This window comes from Anabrus simplex, chromosome 12 (genome assembly GCF_040414725.1).
Source record: "Anabrus simplex isolate iqAnaSimp1 chromosome 12, ASM4041472v1, whole genome shotgun sequence".
Taxonomy (NCBI): Eukaryota; Metazoa; Arthropoda; class Insecta; order Orthoptera; family Tettigoniidae; genus Anabrus; species Anabrus simplex.
In genome coordinates this window covers 32,739,243-32,764,955 of record NC_090276.1, presented here as the reverse complement: position 1 = coordinate 32,764,955, position 25,713 = coordinate 32,739,243, and the positions used below count along the sequence as shown (strand labels likewise).

Below are 25,713 nucleotides of genomic sequence, written 5' to 3'. Positions count from 1 at the left end.
AGTGTAGCATGGCTCACTGTATGTCTCGCTGCAGCGGAAGCTCGGCTCTCCGCGTGTCCAGTGAGCCGATAAGGAGCCGTGTGTATCATGTGTCTCACTGAGCCGCGCTCGTTCACGATTCTTTCGATGTGCCATGATTCAGTGTCTCGCTGCAGCGGAAGCTCGGCTCTCCGCATGTCCAGTGAGCGCCGATAAGGAGCCGTGTGTATCAAGTGTCTCACTGAGCCGCGCTCGTTCACGATTCTTTCGATGTGCCATGATTCAGTGTCTCGCTGCAGCGGAAGCTCGGCTCTCCGCGTGTCCAGTGAGCGCCGATAAGGAGCCGTGTGTATCAAGTGTCTCACTGAGCCGCGCTCGTTCACGATTCTTTCGATGTGCCATGATTCAGTGTCTCGCTGCAGCGGAAGCTCGGCTCTCCGCGTGTCCAGTGAGCCGATAAGGAGCCGTGTGTATCATGTGTCTCACTGAGCCGCGCTCGTTCACGATTCTTTCGATGTGTCATGATTCAGTGTATCGCTGCAGCGGAAGCTCAGCTCCCCGTCAACGTCCAGTGAGTGCGCCACTCAGCACTGTCCGCTGGGAGTAAGCTGAATCGTGTGCCGTGAGCTCGCCGTTCCTGTGAATCGATTCACTCGGACACTTTAATGAATCGATACACTGCTTCGAATCATTCATTCAGTAGCCAACACTACTGGTTTCACCACTGTACTGTACTGTAGCGGTCCGTGCATGTGTATTCTTGTCAATTTCCCACAGTTACCCAGTATACTATTTAGTCCAATTTACATTTTCACCCAGTAACTTTAAGTTCACTTGTATTTTTCCATCTTAAAATTTCATACAATTTCGTCCTATCCGGCTTCGGTGGTGGGGTCATGTGGGTCGAATGGAGGAGGATAGTTTACCTGGGAGAATAGTGGACACTGTTATGGAAGTTAAAAGAACTAGAGGGAGACCAAGACGACGATGATTAGACTCCCTTTCTAACGATTTAAGGATAAGAGGTATAAAACTAAATGAGGCCACAGCACTAGTTGCAACGTTTAGTAAATTCACAGAGGCTTGCAGACTGAACGCTGAAAGGTACATAATGATAATGTATGTAAGTATTTTATTTTCCAATACACCCACTTGGTATTTACGTATTTGCCCTATCCGACTGTCCTCGGTTATAAACCCATTTCCTATTCATTTCAACTTTCTTAACTGTATTACTTTCTTCCTTAATTTATCCGTATGTATGCAATTGCTAATGCCAAAACCTGGGCACGCATTGAGGAAAAATTCCAAGCTGTTCAAGTGTATAACTTTTGGCCCCGGAAAATAGAGAAATGTGGATGCATTTTAATGATGGTGCAGACCTTCGTTTCGGGGTAGTTTTTTTCTAAACGGTAAATCGTATTACAAAACTGATAGCAAAATTGCAGTTCAATTTGGAGAAACCTACAGCTATGGCCCTATGATTTATTGTCGTGTTCCGATTGTTGATACAGTTAGATAGCGCTGCATTTCTCGATTATAATCAAGTATCTCGAACTTGATTGTCACTGGCATTAGGAAAAGGGGCCTGTCTTTATAATGAAAACTCCATCTCTACTGTGAATGGCGGTTGCGAAGTGAGCTTGACGTTGTAGTAGAAACTCCCGAACTTGATTGGGATGACAGTGGGGAATGTGGCCTGTCATTATTGTCAAAACTCTACCTTACATCGGAAACGTTGTATGGCGTTCCCCCTGTTTTGTTTTTCGTATAGCGCTAAGAGACATGCAATTTAATATAATCTTACTCACTGTCTTTACAATAATTTACGGAGAAATCCGTATACAATGTAGAATACCGTTGCAAAGTACGGGTACATTTGCTAGTTTATTCAATGATAATTGTTTCTTGAAACAAACAACAAGAAATACAAAACAATATTATGTTTTATTCTATTGGAAATCGTATTATTTGAATATTACTTTTCAATAATTTATTTTGAATGTCAGACCGCTGATATTTAATACATGTGTTACTGAATTCATGGCCTGGTTTCCGGTCAGCGACTATTAGAGCCCGGATCTTGTTGCATTAATAGGTTAGAATGGAAATTTATTGAAGCCAGTAGCATGTGTAGTCTACCTTCACAACGATTAAGCTATGAGGTTGGCATAAATATTAGGGGTACGGCCCAACAGAACTCCTATAATTTATGTTACTCTTATTACATTATGGAAGAGCGGGTGGCCGACAGTTCCTACTAACCAAATTAGTTTGCAATCTAACCTGTTACTGCATAAAAATCCGGGCTTTAGTGATTATTGTGTAACTTCGGCAAGTCGGCACAGTAAGCAAGAGCACAGTTCGTCGCACCGTAATTCAAATTCAGAAAGGAATTCAGCTAGTAACCATACTAACTAACTACCAATTACGTATGTTTTTAATTGATTGTCAAATTTACTGGAACAGATAATGGTGAACACTGACAAATAAAAACTCGGGCGAAATGTTGGTTTTAGATCAAAATTAATCTGGACGTAATTCGGAGGACAAACATAAATTGAACTGAAATATTTGGACAAAGAAATGAAGGAATTTACCTGAGACAGACGTCAGATAAGGTTTAAATGAGGCTTTTACACTCATGTTAATTAATTCGCAACTCTGAGAGCACATACTTCTTCTGAAACTCAGAATTAGAGCGTCGCTCTTTCCTCGTTATAATGCGTCAGGTTTAGTAACAATCCCATGTAGCCTCTAGCTGGAGACCTGGAAGGCAGCTCAACTCGCCTTGTCAACATGTCCAGTTTGAGTGTCACTATCTTTTCAGAAGCAATTTGCCCTTCATTTCCTGCAGCCAGCCTCACTTGATGCACAAGTGACTGACATTCGTCCCGCCATGTTCCGTTCCGGCTTGACACAGATGCCGGAGGAGGGGTGGTGCAGTACAGTTACCACTCGAACAAAATGGAGCACTTAAATTCAGACAATTGCATAGACTTAATATCTAATTATTAACTTAGTAATCAGTAGTGACTTGCAATTTTGAATCCAATAACATCACCTATGTCAATTTAACGGTATGAGATACTCGGTTTAAGAAAATAGTGCGCACCATAACATCATCTATGTCAATTTAACGGTATGAGATACTCGGTTCAAGAAAATAGTGCGCACCATGAACGATTCACGCTAGTACAACGAAGACTGCTACACAGTATCGTCATAGACTGGCATGTGTCCCACTTGTGTTTCATTCTGATTGCTTGTTCGAAAGTGTCATTAGGTTGTGTACAAATTCCTCCTTTAAGCCACGTGCGGATTTCGCAACACTGCCAATTTGAATTGGCCGGGTAAGTGTTCTGACTGGCTAATTTCAGCAGCTCATAAAATGACAATGGCGCGAGATAAAGAATGATGCTTTCAAATTATTTGTAAGTATTACCAACCCTCTGTCCGACTCGTTGGCTGAACGGTCAGCGTACTGGCCTTCGGTTCAGAGGGTCCCGGGTTCGATTCCCGGCCGGGTCGGGGATTTTAACCTTAATTGGTTAATTCCTACGGCACTGGGGCTGGGTGTATGTATTGTCTTCATCATCATTTCATCCTCATCACGACGCGCAGGTCACCTACGGGAGTCAAATAGAAAGACCTGCACCTGGCGAGCCGAACCCGTCCTGGGATATCACGGCACTAAAAGCCATACGACATTTCATTTCACCAACCCTCTGTCCGGCTCCATGGCTAGAAGGTTAGCATGTTGGCCTTTGGTCACAGGGCTCCCGAGTTCGATTCCCGGGAGGGTCGGGAATTTTGACCATCATTGATTAATTTCCCAGCTATGGGGGGCTGGGTGCGTGTCGTCTTCATAATAGTTTCATCCTCATCCAGACGCGCAGGGCGCCTTAGGGCGTCATATCACAAGCCCTGCACCTGGCAAGCCGAACATGTCCTCGGACACTCCCGGCACTGAAGGCCATTCGCCATTTCATTACCAATTACAGTTTACGTTGTTTCTGAACATCCTGTATACATCCCCCCCCCCTTAATGGTCGTCACTAGGGCCCTACTCGTTGGCTGAATGGTCAGCGTACTGGCCTTCGATTCGGAGAGTCCCGGGTTCGATTCCCGGCCGGGTCGGGGATTTTTGACCTTCAAAGTTTAATTGCAGTGGCTCGGGGGCTGGTTGTCTTTCCTGTCTCTAATACCCCAGCAACTCACACACCCATAACACTATCCTCCACCGCAATAACACGCAGTTACCTACACATGGCAGATGCCGCCCACCCTCATCGGAGGGTCTGCCTTGCAAAGGCTGCACTCGGCTTAAAATGGCCACTCGAAACAATTAGTACTAGTTCCCTGATTTTTATGTAACACTTAAGTGAGAAATATGTACGTAAAAATGTAGTAAATATGTAATAGTACATTATTAATGCACTAAATTTACAATCATGTTCGTATATTCCTTTGATTGTAACTTATGGTTATGATAGGTAAGGTAAGGGTTATTCTGCCCGAAGGCAGGTCCGAAACTCCGCAAAGGTGTTCCTGAGCCGGAGTTTACGTGCGGTAGGGTGGCCAGTTCCTTTCCGCTCCTCCATTTCCTTACCCCCCACAAACAGCGCGTGGCAACCCATCCAACTCCTGACCACGCCCAATGTTGCTTAACTTCGGAGATCTCACGGGATCCGGTGTTTCAACACGGCTACGGCCGTTGGCATGGTTATGATATGAGAGAGTAAAATAATTTTAAATACCACCATATTTTATGAGAAAAGTCATCGTTATTGCTTTAGAAAATTTATTTAGAACACTGTTTTCTAATTTGACAGTATTGCAGGGCGAGTTCGCCGTGCGGTTAGGGGCACGCAGCTGTGAACTTGCATCCTGGAGATAGTGGGTTCGAATCCCACTGTCGGCAGCCCTGAAGATGCTTTTCCGTAGTTTCCCATTTTTGTACCAGGCAAATTCTGGGGCTGTACCTTAATTAAGGCCACAGCTGCTTCATTCCAACTCCTGGACCTTTCCTATTCCATCCTCGCCATAAAACCTACCTGTGTCGGTGCGACGTAAAGCCACTAGCAAAGAAAAAAATTGACATTATTAAATAATCAAACAGAAGGCATAATCAAAATAATCCCAAAATTTATAAATAATGTTGTATACTGTAAATCCCGGAATATATTACACAATGTACTGTTGTAGCTAATTTCCCGTTGTCCTCATGAACTAAAAATGAAACAAATAAATATTACTAATTTATTTTTTTATTTTGCTATTTGCTTTACGTCGCACCGACACAGATAGGTCTTGTGGCGACGATGGGATACGAAAGGCCTAGGAATTGGAAGGATGCGGCTGTGACCTTAATTAAGGTACAGCCCCGGCATTTGCCTGGTGTTAAAATGGGAAACCATGGAAAACTATCTTCAGGGCCGCCAACAATGGGGCCCGAACCCACTATCTCCCGATTACTGGATACTGGCCGCACTTAAGCGACTCCAGCTATCGAGCTCGGTATTACTAATTTAAGTAAATAGGAAATCTCTCTTCAAATCTCAATGAATTAACACAAATTAGCATGCTAACTTTGTTCATCGTAATACGCAGTGTGTCACCAAGTACTTCTCCATGTTTTCCTTCCACTGTGTTTTTTGGCGCTGATCCGGTAAAATTCTCTTGTAGGCTAAGAAGGGCCTTTCAACATCGCAGGAAGTCGCCGGGGCTAAAGGATAAAACAAGCTAGGTGAAATATCTTCCTAAGGCTCTTCTTGTTGAGCGCTAATGATATTACAAACAGACAGAGAGCTTGAATTACCTAGATTTCGTTTCAAGACTGCAAGGAGTCTGTTAGAAATTCTGACCAATGAAAGAGACCTAGCCATCCCAAATTCAAAGAAAGCATTATTGCTGTTAGGCACTCGGACTACTGTATTTCATAGATAAAGGGATAGAAATCGCAATTTTAAAAGAATATTAAAGCCAATGAAATATAGTGTATATGCGATGAAATTCGCCAAGTATTTTACTATAAGCTGAAAATTAAACGAGGTGACATAATTTACTATTTTCTTTTTCTAATAACCTAATGTTAAAAAAATATTACATTCTTTACATAATAAAATGTTTACCATTGCTGAGAATATGTTAAATGAAACACAGGTATAACCATATCAAAACCACAATTCTCCGATAATTTTCACTCTCGGTTGTCCATAAGTACAGGCATATATTCATCTTCTTCTTGCGTTCCGGCCTTCTAAGGACCACGTTACAATGTCAATTGTTCCTCCTTAGTTGTTCTTTCCTTTTCTTCCAGTATTCTTTCATTGTTTCACTGTGTTTCTTTTTTCTGTCTTCAGTCCACTTTGTGCCTGTTTTCTTTTCCTTCCTCCCTTGGAATAGTTCCATTTTTAAGACTTTCTTCCTAAAAATCTTTCTTTCCAATAATTCTTCTTCTCGTATGTTTTTCCTTTCCATGTCTTTCTTGACTTCTTGAATCCAGGTGGTAGTTGATTTATTTTCCCAAAGGTACCTGAAGATTCGTTTAGTTAGTCTATTGTCATCCATTCTGTAAATGTGTCCACGAAATAGCAATCTCCTTTTTCTTATTGTTTCTGACATGTTGTCTACGTTCTGGTAAATTTCATTGTTACTTCTTAATTTCCAAAACTCTGCATAAGGTTCCGCGCTATAGCGTAGCCAGGATCGGCCGATGGGGGAAGGGTTTTATTTACACAATGATGATAGAAGGCAATGAGGGTGCTTGTGCGTGTGTGGTGCGGGCTTGAAAGACTTGTCATTATAGCGACACTAATACATGAGAATTATGTTGATAATCAGATTGCAATACAATACAACATCTATATATTAAAACAGTTCACTAAAAAACAGCTTTGGCAAATCAGTCCGTCCATTCTACTGGACCGATTTACTTCATTTTTGTTGTATTCTCTCCGGAACTTACCACCGGTGATTCATGAGACGGTCTCTAAGTTTAGTTAAATTTGAGTAATCATAAAATCAAAGCATTAAATGATCACTCCAATAATTTCAGACGAAGGCTTCCCTAACCCGCTATACATTCTGCACTTAGCAGGTTACTAAGCGACACTTTCATTAATATTATGATATATGTGATTTTTATCCTTAGTAATGTCACTGTATGCAGCCATGTTTGATTACTACCTGTCAAGCCAGAGAGTATACATCTCGTCTGATCACGGAAGAATACTCTTCCCTGCTGGATTCTCTTTGATTCTCTGACCTTTTCCAGCTTCCAGATACATTCAACAGATGGCAGAGCGTTCTTAATAACTTACATGCTGCTAAGAAAAATGTCTACGTACAAACGGACACCATCATGACATACGCTTTAGACAACTCAGATGAACGAATACAAAAAAACCACTTCATTTCCCATCCTCAGCATCAATAATATTAAAAAATCAAAGAAAAATACAATTAGGAAGTACTCTCAATGTGAACATTGGAGATAGCAAAGAATGGGTGTACAAAGAGAAAAACTTTTCAAACAACCAATTACAGCAAATAGCGAATGGGTACAGTGCGCTAGCAGAGCCCAAAAAAGAACCACGAAGAAGGAGAAATTATCTGGGAACACCCCAGTCTAAGAATAAACTAGCTAGACTGGCAAAATACGCTCTTTCGAGACTAACCTATAACAATGGCGTATGGCCTCCGGAGAGGCCTGGTGCTTGTACTTTTTTTCTCGTAGACGGCCTAACAGGCGACCTGCATGTCTGTGAAAATGAGGGACCTCCCTAGGATGATTTCTAATGTTGAATACGCCACACACACACACTCAACCCCCGAGCCATTGGAATTAACCAATTTAGATTAAAATCCCCGACCCGGCCAGGAATCGAACCCGGGACCCTCTGAATCAAAGGCCGTGGAGCCGGAGGAGACTAACCTATGAGCTCACAGGACAACCGTTCTATACAGAAGAACTGCGATGAAGAATGCCATTGAGTTCTACGACACAATACCAAGTTTTACATCAAGAACTGCAAGATTTAAAAAAAAACTAATATATGGATAGATTTTTACCAAACAGACGGCGTGATGGTGTCAGAATGGAGGAATGAACTGAGGCATACTGTAACACGCTGCTTCTTAAATGTTCAATGGCAGGGAAAAGGATACGACTACGATAGGTATATCAAGACGAGTTATGTGACCTGTTTATAAGGAATGCCTAGGAGCAGCACGAGTCTTCTAGTTCTACATTAAAATACAGAATAAGAACAATACCATCAAGGTGAACACTTTTACAGGGAATGGTATGTTCAATTTACAATCTAAAATCCAACTTTCGAGGCTTCTTTGAAAACAGATTCATCAGATCTGTTGGTTCTACAATTATGTCTCTGAATGGTTATTGTTTATTGTAATTTTTTGTTTATTTAATTTTTTGTAAAATTTCCAGTCCCAGTAAACGCCCCACTGTGCTTGTCCTTCTTTTGTTACCAACTACTCTGACGCCATGGACTTCTGATCTATTTTATACTATTATATTTTAATCCGAAGGACTGTTCCTGAAAGCATGAACTGTAATGTAAGGAATATACAGACTGAAGACAATGCTATGCTACTGAATGCACATTGTGATGTATAATTCTGAACTAGCAATGGTCATCTGAAGTGGCAAGGGGTTACTGTGAGCTTATGAAGTCAGCCATCCAACCACCGTCGTCAAACAATTCACTTGGGAGAGACAGTGTGAGGGCGGGGTCGTAATGTGACAGTATAACTGAATTGTTCATTGTGAACCTGCAGAAAGGGGAAGGGGCAATCGTGTTAGTTCACCAAGGGAGAGATGTGGCAGGAGATACAGGTGTATTGTAACAATTACCTCCACCCACACAGGCATGTAATACGTGTGACATTGAGGTTCAAGAGGGTTTCCATTGGAACCCTTGAGTCAAATATAACAAGCACATTATTACATTGAGAGCCAGTCAATCCCTAAGAACATTACTGAGTCAGCTGTAATAATCATATTATTCCAGCACTAGATGCTCTCAGCACCAAACAGTAGAAGCGAATGTGTGCTTTGTTTGATATCTCAATTGTGACGCTCCTTTCATTATGTTATGAATAGATGTTTGATAAGAAAATGGGACAGAAAATATAGGTTAAGACCTTTGATATCATGTCAACACATACATCTTTCGCTTGGCTTCACCCAGGCTATTTTTTATAACTGTATGAGTTTGAAGGATCCTCCCTCATCTTCCTAACTGGCTGCCCTTCCCAACCTCAGTCCTTGGTGGGGTCATGTAATAACAGTGGCATTTTTCTCTCCCTGTAGGTGGGAGGGTGGTGGAATTTTGTTGTAAAAAGCGAATAAAAGAGGCTTTAGGATGCCTTAAGTTCCGAGCATGGGTTAGCGGCTATAGTACGCCATCAATAATCAATATCGAGGATATGCAGTTCCTTGGTTAAATGTTTAGCACGATAGCTGCAGTCGCATAATTGAGGCCAGTATCCAGTAATCGGGAGATAGTGGGTTTGAGCCCCACTGTCGGCAGCCCTGAAGATGGTTTTCCGTGGTTTCCCATTTTCACACCAGGCAAATGCCGGGGCTGTACCTTAACTAAGGCCACGGCCGCTTCTTTCCACTTCCTAGGCCTTTCCTATCCCATCGTCGCCGTAAGACATATCTGTGTCGGTGCGACGTAAAGCAAATAGAAAAAAAAATATGTTTAACAGGCTTTCCTTTGTTCCAAGATACCCTGGATTCCATTCCTGAACAGTCAGAGATTTCATCTTTCATTAATTAATTCTTTTAGCTCGTAAACTGGAAGTTTGTGCCATCTTGTGCATTGGAATTCATCTTAGATAAGGACCCCTTCTCACAAGCGCTCATGTCGTCAACTCCATAGACCTACAGCGCCAGGCCTCACCGGAAGTCACATGCCATTAAATATCGACGACCATAAATTTGGAAAAGCCAACGGCCATACCATATTGAATACACCGGTTCTCGTCCGATCGCCACAGTTAAGCAACATTCAGCGTGGTCGGTACTTGTATGGGTGACCGCTTGGGAACATCACGTACCGTTAGCTCAATTCCGTTTTTAGCTGGTCGCGCGGTGTAGGAGTAGCGTGCCTCCTTCTTACCTGGAGGCCCTGGGTTAGATTTCCGGCCAGGTCAGGGATTTTCACCTGAATCTGAGGACTGGTTCGAGGTCCAATTTGTCTACGTGATTACAATTGAGGAGCTATATGACGATGAGATGGCGGCCACGGTCTAGAAAGCCAAGAATAACGACCGAAAGGATTCAACGTGCTGACCACACGACACCTCATAGCCTGCAGGCGTTCGGGGTGAGCAGCGGTCGCATGGTAGGCCATGGCCCTTCGGGGCTGTTGCGCCATGGTGTTTTATAAATTTGAAAGTGTCGAAGTGCTCGAGTACCTGGGCACAGCACTGTCGAACGAACGTCAGACTGGGAAGGAAGTTCAAAATCGTATATATTACAGTCTAAACCATTTATACAGGTTGGTCGTAAACAATGTATGAGCTCTAGAGGATTGGTCAAACTGAAAAAATCGATATCTCGCATCGTTGTTATTTTATCAGCTGTTGAAGTTAGTGAATTAGATGGCTTCGCTGGCGAATTTAAATGGGCTTTCGCGATGCGGTATTGATAGAATCTGCACGTTGCCTAAGACCGCCTTGAGTGCACCAATTGAAGAATCATGGGGGGATTTGAGGACGGACCTCCGAGTAGACAGGTGCGCTACGATGACACAGGCTGGAACCTAAGGTGTGTTTGTGTTTGATGTTTGATTTCTCGGCATGGCTCTCAAGCCCAGCAATAATAAAGGAAGAAGGATAGTTGATCTTAAAAATGAGAGAGATAAGTAGTCCATGATAAAAAAGAAAATTGAAACATGTAGCGGTTCAATGGGGTATTTCTTGTAGGGATACTGTGTCAAGTCTTGTTTCGCCTTCCAAACGGATTGCAGTCATGAATTGTGTCCAAGGAAATTAACACATATGGCCAGTGCCGATTTAAGAACATTTAGTGTTATTAGCTGCCGTCCTTGGGTGTCCGGTTTCGATTCCCGGTAGTGACAGAAATTTGAAACTGGCAGAACGGCTGGTATGTGTTTCAATAGGTACACTCAACTCACATCCATTGGGGTTGTGCCTGAAAAGAGCTGCACCATCTCGGGATTAGGACACGAGATTACTTTATTTTTAAAATGTTTCAAACAAAGATTTGTTATATGTTAATACCTGACGACGCATTCTTGCACTGTTAATTTTAATTTCTACACACTTCTTAGCAATATTTACATGACTTGTCTAATTATAACATTGCGTGCGGTTAGGGGCGCTCGGCTGTGAGCTTGCATCCAGGAGATAGTAGGTTCGAATCCCACTGTCTGCATCCTTGAAGATGGTTTTCTGTGGTTTTCCATTTTCACACCAGGCTATACCTTAATTAAGGCCACTGCCGCTTCCTTCCAACACCAGACCTTCCATATCCCATCGTTGCCATAAAACCTATCTGTGTCGATGCGACGTAAAGCCACTAGCAAAAAAAACAACATATTTTCAGGAAAAAATATCAGAATAGGATATGATCTGTCAGAAGGGAGCAGAACTGGCAGAGGAGTGAGGCAAGGCTGTTGTCTTTCATCAACGCTGTTTAATATATATCTGGAGGCATTAATTGCAAATTGCTTTCAAGGAAAACAAGGTGTGGTAGTTGGAGGGAAAAGAATTGAATGCATTCGATTAGCAGATGACATGGCGGTTCTAGCAAAAACTGGAAAAATGATGTACGCTATTTTGGAAAAATTAAACATATCCTATAAGAAGTTAGGCATGAAAATTAATAGGAAAAAGACCAAGGCAATGATCATGGGGTCAAAGGAGGACTCAACAGATAAAATAATACTTTCGGGGGAGGAGATCGAACAAGTGTCTAAATTCAAATATTTGGGAAGCATAATCAGAAGTGATCTGTACTGCTTGGACGAAGTGAAGACTAGAATTGAAACTGTCCAAGGAAGCATTTATGAAACAAAAGACACTGTTGAGTGGGCCTCTAAATAAGGACCTCAAGAAGAATTTAGTGAAGTGCTTTGTGTGGAGTGTGGCGCTTTATAGGGCTGAGACTTGGACGCTGAGAAAAGAGGAAGAAAGAAGACTAGAAGCATTTGAGATGCGGATCTGGTGGAAGATGGAGAAAATCGTCCGGCAAGAAAGAGTAAGGAATGAGGAGTTGGTGAAGGAAGGAGAACGGTTGGAATGCATTCAAAGACGGAAGAAAAATTGGTTAGGCCACTGCTTGCAACGAAATTGTTTAATAACCGAAGCACTGGAAGGGAAGATACCAGGAAAACTGAATAGAGGAAGGAAGAGGTATCAGTGGACAGTGTAAAGGTGAATAGAAGGTACTGGAAGACAAAGAGAATGGCTGAAGACAGAACAGCGTGGAGAATTCATGCGAAGACCATTTAGCATTTGCTTTCCTACTTGTTTCTAGACCTTGTCACATTCATGCGCGTACCTTCCTTTTATCGTCTCCCTCGTAACTACACCACCCTGTAACCTAATATTAGCCTATGTCTAAATATAACTACCAGCAATGAGATGCAATTTATATCGATAAAAAAGCTGAAAAGCCAATCCGCAACAACGTGATGTGTATGCAATTTATATCCTGTCAGAATAACGAAACGAAGTTTCAAATTAATAGTCAATTACGTAAATATAACGGCAATTAAAACCGCTGAACGTGTATGTGTGTTCCATAATAAATGAATATTTCTAGACTAAATTAATTAATACTGTTTTAAAGAGTGGTTGGTGGTCACCTAGTGTGCTGTATACAAATATTCCCAGGATATTAAAGCAATTCTGAGTGTGGTAAAAGCTATGGCAATTGAGTAGGGCGAGAAAATCAACTAATAACTGTGTGAGTAGTAATAACATTTTAGACCCTAATATGTATAAATGTATTTTGGAAGTGGAGTGTATTTTAATTTACAGTAAAAACTTTTAGAGTTATTATGCCGTGGATATAACATTTTTTTCTGTCAAATTTTGACGACTAATTAAGGATAGTTCAATGGGTCATACATTAAACACAAGTGTGCGAAATTTTTGCGGACATAAACAAAAAATGTTCTAAAAATAGAGGAAGACTGGAAGAAGTGATATTATTGAGATTAAATACACCCACCGGATATTCCGCCTGTCGTAAGAGTTCGGAGTTATTTTTTCAAGTGAAATAATATGACATAATAGTTACCTGCTGAGTGGAAGAATGAAAATATTGGGAAAATAAAGATAAAGTTGAGATTCTTATTCTTCTATCATCTTTCGGAAGGTCGGCTACGATCACGTAGATTCTTGCTTTAGATCAGGGCCTCTTAAACACCCAAAATCTCACGCATGCAAACCGAGGCGCAGTGGCTCTGTGCACTGTGCATCGGTCCGACTCGACTCAACTCGGCTTCACTGGGATGGTGTAATGTGCTAAGAGCGACCAAGCTTTCGTCAATAGACGGCTTGTTTATCAGTGAAATAGATAAACGCAGTACACCAACATAACCTGTTTCGAAGAAAGCAAAGACTTCTGAAAGACCATTTCAATCGAACTGGGAACTTTTGTATTTTTTTCTCAATCGTGACGATAAAGCCGAATGCTTAATCGATGGGACAGTAATTACGTTATCATCAAAGAGATATGTTTTTCAATACAAAGCCTCTGCTCGAATTCTACGAGAATTTGTCGAAGGAAGAATTTTCTAAGCTGCATCGAGAAGCAGCTAAGATTATTTCTATGTTTCGTTCCACATGCACATGTGGAAGTCTTTTTTCTGTTTTGAGTTGTACGAAAACTTGATTGCGTGCGAGTATTTTTGTTTGCGATTTAAAGAATGCTCTCAGAATTGCTGTCAGCCGATATTGCAAAGAAATAGGAAAGGAAATTCTAGATAAATTGTGGCTCAAACTAAACTCAAAAAAGAGTCCTTTTTAACAACTGTAACATTTTCCCATACAGCAGAGTCTCCGCTCACCGCACATAAACATTTCGCAGTGAGGGAAGAATAAGCGGGGAACGTGAAAAAGCGGAGACAGGCCGAACGGGTGAGACAGAAGTAGGGAAAGAGGGGGTGGGTTAGCACTCTGGTCAACCTAGTGAAGTCGTGTCCTGTACCTCGCACCGTGCAATGCACCGGCGCATGCACCCTGAGAGGCCCTGCTTTAGATGTTGCAGCATGAATCCGCTCAATAGTGGAAGAGTTGAACCAAGATTTCAGATTATAAATCCATGAAATGCGTCATATTCCTAGTCTCCCTTTATGCCTTGTACCGTGTGGGCGAAACAAAACTGACGTGGAAAATATTTACAAGAGGACTGAAGTGGGATGAGCATCATAGAAGAGAAATGGCCTCATCTGAACAAATTAAAAACTGGCTCCACTTCACTCACTCACAAACCACCAGCAGAACTCAACACGCGAAGATTCATCTAGACGCTTTAACAACATTAAACTACCGGGCGAGTTGGCCGTGCGCGTAGAGGCGCGCGGCTGTGAGCTTGCATCCGGGAGATAGTAGGTTCGAATCCCACTATCGGCAGCCCTGAAAATGGTTTTCCGTGGTTTCCCATTTTCACACCAGGCAAATGCTGGGGCTGCACCTTAATTAAGGCCATGGCCGCTTCCTTCCAAAACTAGGCCTTCCCTATTCCATCGTCGCCATAAGACCTATGTGTGTCGGTGCGACGTAAAGCCCCTAGCAATAATAATAATAACAACATTAAACTTGTAAGGATACAGGTGGAGGTCGTTACTGACAATGTTTCTGCACAGCGATCTCTTAATTCACACTTGCACACATTAACGATATTCAGATTTCATCGGAATTCGTAGCTGCCTCTGTGGATCCGTGGTAGAGTGTCGACCTCCGGATCCCAAGATAGCGGGTTCAAACCCGGCAGAGGTAGTCGGATTTTTGAAGGGCGGAAAAAAGTCCATTCAACACTCCATGTCGTACGATGTCGGCATGTAAAAGATCTCTGGTGATACATTTGGTATTTACCCGACAAAATTAATTAACTCTCAGCCATTGACGCCCAAGAGAGATCCGGTTTACTCTAGGTCCGCTAGATGGTAGACAGAGTAAACTGGAACGTCGAAATTGACGAGCAGACAGCCAGATGGCGTCAATTCGAAATGTCTGCAAACGGTAGCTGAGGCCATACGATTATTATTATTATTATTATTATCGGAATTCGTTCCAGGCTTTCCATCACTCGAGTAATGCTTTCTGGTGTTAGAATTCTTATCGGAGAGTTATGGTTTTTATTTGCTACATAGCCTGTTTCACACGATTTTGCTACTAATTTTTTGAACGGTACACTTTGCTGGGGATTAGTCAAAACACTGCTAGTCTCAAACTCTTGCGCAAAAAGTTCCTCACAGATTTTCCACGAATCGTGCTTCGCATAACACTCGATAATGAACAGGCACGGTGCTATCATGAGCATCATTTTGAGTTGCTTTCAACTCGTCTCTAAACATGTCTGCTCCTCTCACTCACTCACAGCGACGTACTCGGGACAGAGCATGCAGGAGATACGGACGGGTATACATGTGACAGCAACCAATTGGTGCATTGAAAGCATGGTTTCCAGCATTTCCTGTGATGGGAAGAAGGGCCAATTCCGTGTCAGTTTTATAAATATTATCTGGGTCAGTTTTATTTTGCCCATCCTGTACCTTCCCTTGAATGACCAGGGTGTACTCTGGCCGAAGGCAGGTCCGAACCTCCGCAGAGTTTTGCGTACGGTAGGGTGGCCAGTTCCTTTCCACTCTTCCATTCCCTTACCTTTCACCAACAGCGTGTGGCAACCCATTCAGATTCTGACCACGCCCAATGTTGTTTAACTTCGGAGATCTCACGGGATCTATACTACATCTATAGTATATTACATCTATCTCCTCTCATCACATGACCGAGATACTGCAGCTTTCTGGATTTGACAGCATTTTTAATATTTTCTTCCTTTTTCTCATTCACCTCATGGTAGCCTTATCTGTCTGGCTCAAACGCAGTATCCTTCTGCATGTCCATAGCTCAAATGCCTCTAATTTGTCCATTTCTCTTTTTTTTTTAATCGTGCAGGTTTCAACTTCATAGAGCAAGGTGGAGAAGAAATAACAACCCAACAGTCTATTTTCTTAGATATAAGCTACTGTATCTGCTGCAGAACACACTCCGCAATTTATTGAATGCATTTCATGTTTGGCTAATCCCGGATTTGAGTTCCCCTATTTTTAGAAAAAGACAACACAGCTACATGAAAAGCTTTGTTGGCCTCAGATACAGCAATGCTGGAGCTACCTGCCGACATAATCACCACCAGGTCCGACTCCTTGGCTGAACGTTCAGCGTACTGGCCTCCGGTTCATAGGGTCCCGGGTTCGATTCCCGGCCGGGTCGGGGAAATTAACCTTAATTGGTTAATTCCTACGGCACGGGGGCTGGGTGTATGTGTTGTCTTAATCATCATTTCATCCTCATCGCGACACGCAGGTCGCCTACGGTCGTCAAATAGAAAGACCTGCACCTGGCAAGCCGAACCCGTTCTGGAATATCCTGGCACTAAAAGCCATACGACATTTCATTTCATCACCACCAGGATTGAGACACTTGTCATATCGCGGGATCGAATTGTGTATGCCGATGTCGTAGAAATCTGCAGCCTGGGAATGAAACCATCGTGTGACATTCGTCTTCAGCTCTTCGTTCATTGTGAAAATACTGACAGGAGAACAGGAATCTCTTGAGGTGCAAGAAGATATAAAATCACTGGGAGCAAGGTCAGGACTGTACGGTGGATGATCATACACCTCCCAGCGGAACTCGTACTGAACAGTTGCTGAGCGCCGAGCCGTCTCTGGGCGAGCATTGCCATAGGTCAGCACTACACCTGCACTGAACATTTCACGCCTCTTGATTTGAATGACCCATCCCAATTTCCGTAGAAACGTTATCACAGACCGAACCTCACCGGCGCCGGGAGAAAGAATACGAGCCGCCATTCCCAGCCACTGCTGCTACGCTACTGACACCAGGCGGGACTTCTCCGGCCGGTATATGAATGCTCCGTCATACATCCATCGCGCATGCTAATATTTCCCGCCTAAAAATGTTTAAAAGGAAAGGAATATAGAAACTTAATTTCGGGATAGCCAACTTACTTTTATTTCATCACCTTCTGTACTGTCCCTCCATTGACCTACAAGTTCTCTTGGTGGTACAGTCGAGACACTAAGATAAGCGTGTCTTGCTCACAATTGCCTCTACAACTCGGTTGGCCAGCCGCTGCAAATCGTCTAAACTTCCTGCCAACAGCAATGTGTCATCCAAAAAATCTTAAGTTGTTGACTGCTGTTATGTAATGAGTAAACAAAAATTGACCAAGAGAGTTTGTATAAGAAATACGAAGGTGATGGTATTGACTCAAGTAAGGAGAACCAATTCTAACTCTTTTATGGTGACAAGTATAAAATCCCTGGAAGCCCACATCTGTTAGCTGATTCCTAAGACAGGAGCTCTCAACTTGAGGCAGTAGAGTGATCATCAAGGAGCACATAGCTGAGTCTATCATGAGTTCCACTTTGATCTATTTATTTCTTGCTGCTCCCTTTCATCATTCCTATCCGGATTATCTTCTTCACCACTTGTTCTCTTTAATTCCGACAATATTAGGTTTACGAATCTTCTTTCTTTCTTTTTGAATCTGCTTACCCTCCAGGGTTGGTTTTTTCCTCGGACTCAGCGAGGGATCCCATCTCTACCGCCTCAAGAGCAGTGTCCTGGAGCGTGAGACATTGGGTCGGCAGATACAACTGGGGAGGATGACCAGTACCTTGCCCAGGCGGCCTCACCTGCTATGCTGAACAGGGGCCTTGCTGGGGCATGGGAAGATTGGAAGGGATGGACAAGGAAGAGGAAAGGAAGCGGCCGTGGCCTTAAGTTAGGTACCATCCTGGCATTTGCCTGGAGGAAAAGTGAGAAACCACGGAAAACCACTTCCAGGATGGCTGAGGTGGGAGTCGAACCCACCTCTACTCATTTGACCACCCGAGGCTGAGTAGACCCCGTTCCAGCCCATGTACCACTTTTCAAATTTCGTGGCAGAGCCGGGAATCGAACCCGGGCCTCCGGGGGTGGCAGCTAACCATACAAACCACTACACCACAGAGGCGGACTTACGAATCTTAAGGAGTCTTATTTTCAAGCGTCTGAAGCGTTCTTTTACTCATGCCCTCATTCCCTCATGATCTCTGGTGGGTAGGATTGGTAGAATGACATCCACGGTATCCCCTGTTTGTAACAGAAGCAGGATTTCTATCTTTATAGGAATGAAATTCAGATTTAAAGAATACTAATAACTTACCTCGAACATTGATATAGGAATTAGAAAGATGTTTTTGAAGGCATTCATCTGGAGCGTGGCATTGTATGGAAGTAAAATATGGACGATGGCATATAAAGAGAATAGAAGCTTTTGAAATGTGGTGTTACAGAAAAATGCTGAAGGTGATATGGATAGATCGAATCACGAATAAAGAGTTACTGAATAGAGTTGGTGAGAGGAGGTCGGTTTGGCTAAATTTGACGAGAAGCTATAGAATGATAGGACACATCTTAAGTCACCCAGGACTTGTACAGCTGGTTCTTAAAGAAAGTGTAGGGTGTAAGAACGTTAGAGGTAGACAAAGGTGCGAATATGAAAATCAGATCACAGCAGATGTAGGAGGTAGCAGTTATGTAAAAATAGAAAGGTTAGCTCATGGTAGGATGTTATGGAGAGCTGCATCAAACCAGTCTATTGGACATCACTCAAACAACAATATATTATTGTTCCTGGAAGGTCTCCTTTAAGGAGTAAAACAGTTGATGTTTCTCTCGAAAATTTGGGATTGCACCTTGGAGCAAAACATATATTTTTGGTCGCAAATTTGTTAGACAAACATTAACCAATAATAATAATAATAATAATAATAATAATAATAATAATAATAATAATAATAATAATAATAATAATTAGAGGACCCGTGGTGATCCGTAGCATTCGTTATAAATAGGTCAGATAACTCGTCTTGATATGCCTGTTGTAGTCTTGTTTTTGCCTGCCATCTTCAATGGTTTTATGAACATTTGATAAGAAACGCGTTATGGCATGTCGCTATTCATAGTCAGAATTCATCCTTTCTGACGTCATTATGTCATCTGTTTTGTAAGAATCTATCCATGTATTCGCTTTTCTTATCCTCCAGTTCTTGATTTAAAGCTCGGTATTGTGTTGTAGAAGGCAATGGTAATTTTAATCGCATTTCATTTATATAGAACGGCTGTCTTGTGAACTCGTATCTTAGACGCGAAAGAGCGTATTTTGCCATGTATCATGTCACGGCCTTCACTCTTTCTAGGGTAGCTAGGTTATTCTCCGATAGCTGTTCCCAGGTAATGTATAAACCGTATGTCATGATAGGGTCTGCTTGTACGTAGACTTTTTTTCTCTTAGCAGCATGTAATTTACAAGGAATGCTCTGCTGGCTGTTGATACTGTATATATTTGGAAGCTGGGAATTGTTAGATAATCAAAAAGTAGCCAGCAGGGAGTAGTGTTCTTCCGCGATCAGAGAAAATGTATACTCTCTGGCTTGACAGGTAGTAATTAAACATGGCTGCATGCAATGACATTACTAAGAATGAAAACCACATATATAAGAACATTAATGAAAGTGTTAGCCGCTAAGCAACCTGCGAAGTATAGAATGTATTGCGGGCTAGAGTAAGCTTTCGCCTGTAATTATTGGAGCAATCATTTAATGTTTTGATTTAATGATTACCCAAAGTTGGCTGAACTTAGAGACCTATCAATGTCTTAATATTCACCGGCAAGTAATTCCGGAGAGAATAAAACAAACATGAAGCAAATCGGTCTAGTAGAACGAACGGAAGGAATTGCCAAATCTGTTTTTAGTAAACTCTTTTAATATGTAGATAATAATAATTAGAGACCGGATGTTTATGCTTTAATAGGTTAGAATGCAAACTTACTGAAGCGAGTAGCAAGTGTATTCTACCTTCACAACGATTATGTTATAGGGTTTGCATGAACATGAGGGGTACAGCCCATCAGAACCCCTATAATTTATGTTACTCTTGCTACATTATGGAAGAGCGGGTGGCCGACACTTTCTACTAACCAAATTGGTTTGGAATCTAACCTGTTACTGCATAAAAATCCGGGTTTTAATAATAATTATTATTATTATATGGTCTCGGCTACATTGTGCAAGCACTTCAATTTGACGCCATCTGGCTGCTTGCTCGTTAATTTGGACGTTCTGCTTCACCCTATGCCTACTAGATGGCTGATGACCGAGCAAGTAGCCTCACGGATTGGGTCACGTAGCTATCGACTTCCATTCGGGAGATAGTGGGTTCCAATCCTACTGTCGGCAGCCCTGAAGATGGTGGTTTCTCATATTCACACCAACCAAATGCTGGGGTTGTACGTTAATTAAGGATATGGTCTCTTCCTTCCAACGCCTAGCCCCTTCGTATCCCATCGTCAGCGTAACATCTATCTGTGGGAAGGAAGATAACGTGTCAATTAAGGTACAGCCCCAACATTTTCCTGGTGTGAACATGGGAAACCACAATCTTCAGTCTAGAAGACTTCCTCGGAATCAGTCGAGATTTTTCTTCTGCAGAGGCGGACCAAAGCTTTTTGCGAAACATAAAGAGTTCCGCTTCGTTTTCTTGGCACGGCATAAGCCCAAAAGCCCATATCGTGTTTACAAGTACGGAGAAAGAAAACATCAATGTTAACACTAGTCGAATTATTTATCAGAAAATTCCGTGTGCAGCGTCCACAGGTGAGTTGTGATTGTTAATAAAATGTTTATGCATATTATTTTGTGGGACACTTACATGTGGCGTTACGAAGCCCAAGGATTTCTCGGGACTCTGGTTGGAATCGCTGCTCAACAACAACTACCCCTGAGTTGTTCCAGGCATCTGAATTGAAACAGCAATAATAACAAATTGTATGCTCATGATGGCATCATATATTTAAGGTAATTCTTGACATCCATTATATATGAACCATTATTTACCTTTTTCTTTATATCTTCACTTTATCACATACTCTATTTCAATACAGCCTCCCCTTTCTCACTCTCCCATTTCCTTCTGTCACCATATTAGTTTCACACTGAATCTTCCTTTGAGTCAATCTTCTCCCCTATTGTGTCTGTCCCAAACCCCCTTTCCTTCATTAGCCGAAGCAAGCCAGACCCCTTCTCTCGCCCTCATAATGTCTCTATTTACACTGCCTTCTCCTCTTACCAGATTATCTTCTCCGTGTATATTTTACACCCTCTTCATTTCCAATTATCCGTCTTTCCTCCATTATAACCTTCTTAATAAACTTAGGATTTATTTCTTCCCCCTTCTTCATCCATTCTCTTAATGTTTTATCTCCCATTACTTACTTTTCTCACAATTACATTCACACACACGTACTTTTTGATTATAGAATGTTGTGCCTTTCATAACTCAGTCCGCAGTCATCTGTAAACGAACTAAACTCCTCCAAAATCCTCCGTTTTCAAATAGATGGATGGCGTTGTTTGATGATGATGATGATGATGATGATGATGTTTGTTGTTTAAAGGGGCCTATCATCTACGTCATCGGCCCCTAATGGCACGAAATGTAAGGGTAGTTAAAAATCCATAATCCTCTACTGACCAGAATTCAAAACGTGTGGACGAAAAATGAATGGATGAATGGATGAATGGATGAATGGATGAATGGATATGAAGATAAAACAATCAGTGGATCCGAACCGCAATGCCCTACATTCTCAGAAACTAGCGTTAAACAATAGTATTACTGACCAAGGGACTGCTTCTAAAGCACAATACTGAATGCTTGTAGTATAAACTGGTCCAAAATCCAGGTCGTCGGCCCCGCATAATGATACTTATCGCTAGGAAAGTAGAACTATGGTATTTGTCATGTTGCAGAACTAATCAAAAGTAGCGTAGACTCGCGGTATTCCACACATTATGGTACTACTCACGGGTAATGTAATGCGCACATGTAGCACAGACCTATGGTGTTTCGCTCATTGTGTCGTTATTTACAAGGAACGCAAACCTATACAGGCAACGCAAAACTATGGTGTTCTTCACGTAAATGGACTAACCACTGAGACTCACACTATCCCGTGGTGTTCCTCACATAGTGGGTACTAATCATAGGCAAGGCAGAACCACAGTGTCGCTCATATAGTTGTACTAATCACAGATACTGTAAAATGCATCCTGAGCACACACTGTTGCTACTAACCACAAACCTATTGTGTACCTAACATAGTGGTACTACGAGCACGTAAAAGCGACCCTGGTGTTCCTTGCGTGGTTGTACAAATTACAAGTAGTCTCATGGTTCTATATTGATCATCCCTTGGTCGCCCCTTTTAGTCACCTGTTACGACAGGCAGGGGATACTGTGGGTGTATTCTTCATCTGCGTCCCCCACCCACAGGGTGTGTTTGATCCGCGAGAGGAATTTTATTTCCTTCAACTCCGCCGGCAAGCCGGTTAGGACCCCGCTATCCGCCACCTGAAACGCGGCACGTTGGAGTATGACCTCTGCCCCCACTACACCAGCGTCGTAGGTTCGTGGTATGGCGTTGTTTAGCACCACACTTCTTACCTTTCTTCTTCTCCTCTTCAAGTGTCATATCCGGTCCCCCAGACGTTGGCGATCACCCTAGAGAAAGCTCGCCTTTCTTCGGTGTTGTTAATGTAAGCCCAGTCTTTGATGTTTTGGAGTCATGACATCGGTGGTCTATCAACTCCTCTCTTGCCTTCTATCTTACCTTGGGATTGTATCTTGGAGCAAAGAATATTTTTCCTTGGACGCAAATATGATGGACAAACACTAAATAATAATAATAATAATAATAATAATAATAATAATAATAATAATAATAATAGTACTAGATAAGGTGATGAGGGAATGGGAAAACGAACTGAAAGCACAAAATAGCTGGAACCCAGTAAACATCGGGACACAAAAAAACAAGCTTGAAATTCCATGCTTAGCCTTCGCGGATGACTTGGCCCTTTTGTCCAGCGATGAAGTCAGAGCAATGAAGCAAGTTGAAATTCTCCAAGAATGTGTCAGAAAGGTCGGACTTCATATCTCCTTCCAGAAAACTGAATTTTTCTGTGCAAAACTAGACATCCATAGTCTCAATACAAAATACGGACAAATCAACAGAGTCCCTCACTTCAAATACCTGGGCGAAATCCTCGAACCAACCGGACAAGAGAAAATAGCCCAAAACAACCGTGTCCAAAAACTCAGAAGAGCTTATGGGAGAACAAGAGAAATCTACAACAAAAAATGTATGTCTCTCCACGTTAAGATTAAACATTACAATACTGTAATCAAGGCTTTATATGCAGGGGAAACTCTAACGCTTCATAGAAAGGGCGAACTGGAAAATATCCTAAAAGAAGAGCGAAAAATCATGAGGAAAATTTTAGGACCAAGACACACGGGAGAAGGGTACCGCCTCCAAACCCGGAAATCCACAGAAAAATTATCTAATATTGCGGCAGACCTCAGAAAAAAAAGGCTAAAATTTATGGACATGTTAAGAGGCTTCCAGAAACTAGACTAACCCACCAAGTTCTTGAAAGAGTTGACAAACTGAAGAATTTTCCTTGGATACAACAAACAAAAGCGGACATGGAGAACGCACAAATTCTCTGTGAAGACATTTTGAATCGAAATATATATAGAAAGAAAATTGACAATTTGGAAGTTACTCCAGAGAATGAAGTACCAAAAAAGAGCAGGTACCAAGTGGACGGAAGAAAGGAAAAGGATCTTTAGTGAACAGATGAAAGCATCCTGGATCCTCCGCAAACGAAATCATAAATAAAGCTTCGTGTGTTCCGAAAGGGACCATTCACGCATATTAATAATAATAATAATAATAATAATAATAATAATAATAATAATAATAATAATAATAATAATAAACCTCCTTGGCTACGTCCCTGTAAACACAGCTTCAGCCCGCGAGTTAATTCCCAATCTGGCCTGTATCGTCTTATTGCGAGTGCATCTCCCACCTGTTTGTACTAGGAATAATTCTGCTACTTTCATGACTGTTATCGACAACATGAAATACCAAAACCTGCGTCTTCCTAGGGGCTACCTCGCCGATGCGGTAAAGGCGTTCTCTGTTCACTCGTCACGAAGACGTAAAATTTAAGAAACGAGATTTCCACTTCCGGAGGTGCACATGGCTCTGAGGTTCACTCAGCCTACACCAAAAGTGAGTTCCACGTTAATTACTGGGGGGAAAAGTGGCCGGGAATAGAGCGAACAACTCTACCCCATCAAGTGCCGAGGTTACTAATAGTGGAAGCCTTTATGTTCCACTCCACCAAGGGCCTTCATGGCCTATACGGAGACGACTTTGTAACATGAGAATGTGCTTATTTTTATCATGTTGTGAACCAAGTTTAAATAGAACTGCGGCAATGCCTCTCATACAACTTTTTTGCTAAGGAATAAAAGATAAAGATTCATGTGGATTAGGAATGTACATCGTGACTATTTTAAAGTCGATGACGAAATAGTAATGAGTATATATAATTTTTATCTTCTGATTCATGCTTTTGTAAACTGTTATTAGGCAGACTACATCCAACTGAAGCTCATTCACGAAGGTTAAAGACATAATTGGTTAGAATCAATAGAGTTTTTGCTCTCGTGTACCTTAATAGGTAATGACCTATTATACATACAGTATCTTTAGTGTCTGAACGTTTCATTACAAAGTTTACCATGACTGTGTGAGGTGCTGCTATGCCGTATGTCAACGTATGTGCGCCGGGCTGAGTAGCTCAGACGGTTGAGGCGCTGGTCTTCTGACCCCAACTTTGCAGGTTCGATCCTGGTTCAGTCCGGTGGTATTTGAAGGTACTCAAATACGTCAGCCTCATGTCGGTAGATTTACTGGCACGTAAAAGAACTCCTGCGGGACGAAATTCCGGCACCTCGGCGTCTCCAAAAACCGTAAAAGAGTATTTAGTGGGACGTAAAGCCCATAACATTATTATTATTATTATTATTATTATTATTATTATTATTATTATTATTATTATTATTATTATTATTATTATTATTATTATTATTAATGTCAACATGTGTTTTAATAGTTTCCAGAAAAGGAATCCTAACATCGCCAGGGTCATTAATTGAGTTATCATAATCATTTTGAGTGTACTTTCCTTTCATTGAGTGCTGAACATTAGAAATTGTCCACCACTTCGAAAATAAGACAACACGTTATGTTTCATAATTCTCATGAGAGGGAATATATATATTTATTTTTTTACAATTTGTTTCACAGATATGTCTTACAGCGACAATGGGAGGGGTAAAGCTTAGGAGTGGGAAGGAAGCGGCCGTGGGCTTAAATAAGGTACAGCCCCAGCATTTACCCGGTGTGAAAATGGGAAACCACGGAAAACTATCTTCAGTACTGCCAACAGTGGGGCGTGAGCCTACTGTCTCCCGGATACAAGCTCACAGTTGCACGCCCCTAAC

General features: G+C 41.9%; 1 protein-coding gene and 1 pseudogene across 1 annotated transcript in view; both read left to right on the top strand.

The window, feature by feature from the left end:
* LOC136884493 (uncharacterized) overlaps window positions 1-25,713 on the top strand; it is an 865,858-nt gene that overhangs the window by 771,599 nt on the left and 68,546 nt on the right. The gene's annotated exons all lie outside the window — the stretch shown is intronic.
* On the top strand, window positions 9,961-10,079 carry LOC136884584 (5S ribosomal RNA; annotated as a pseudogene).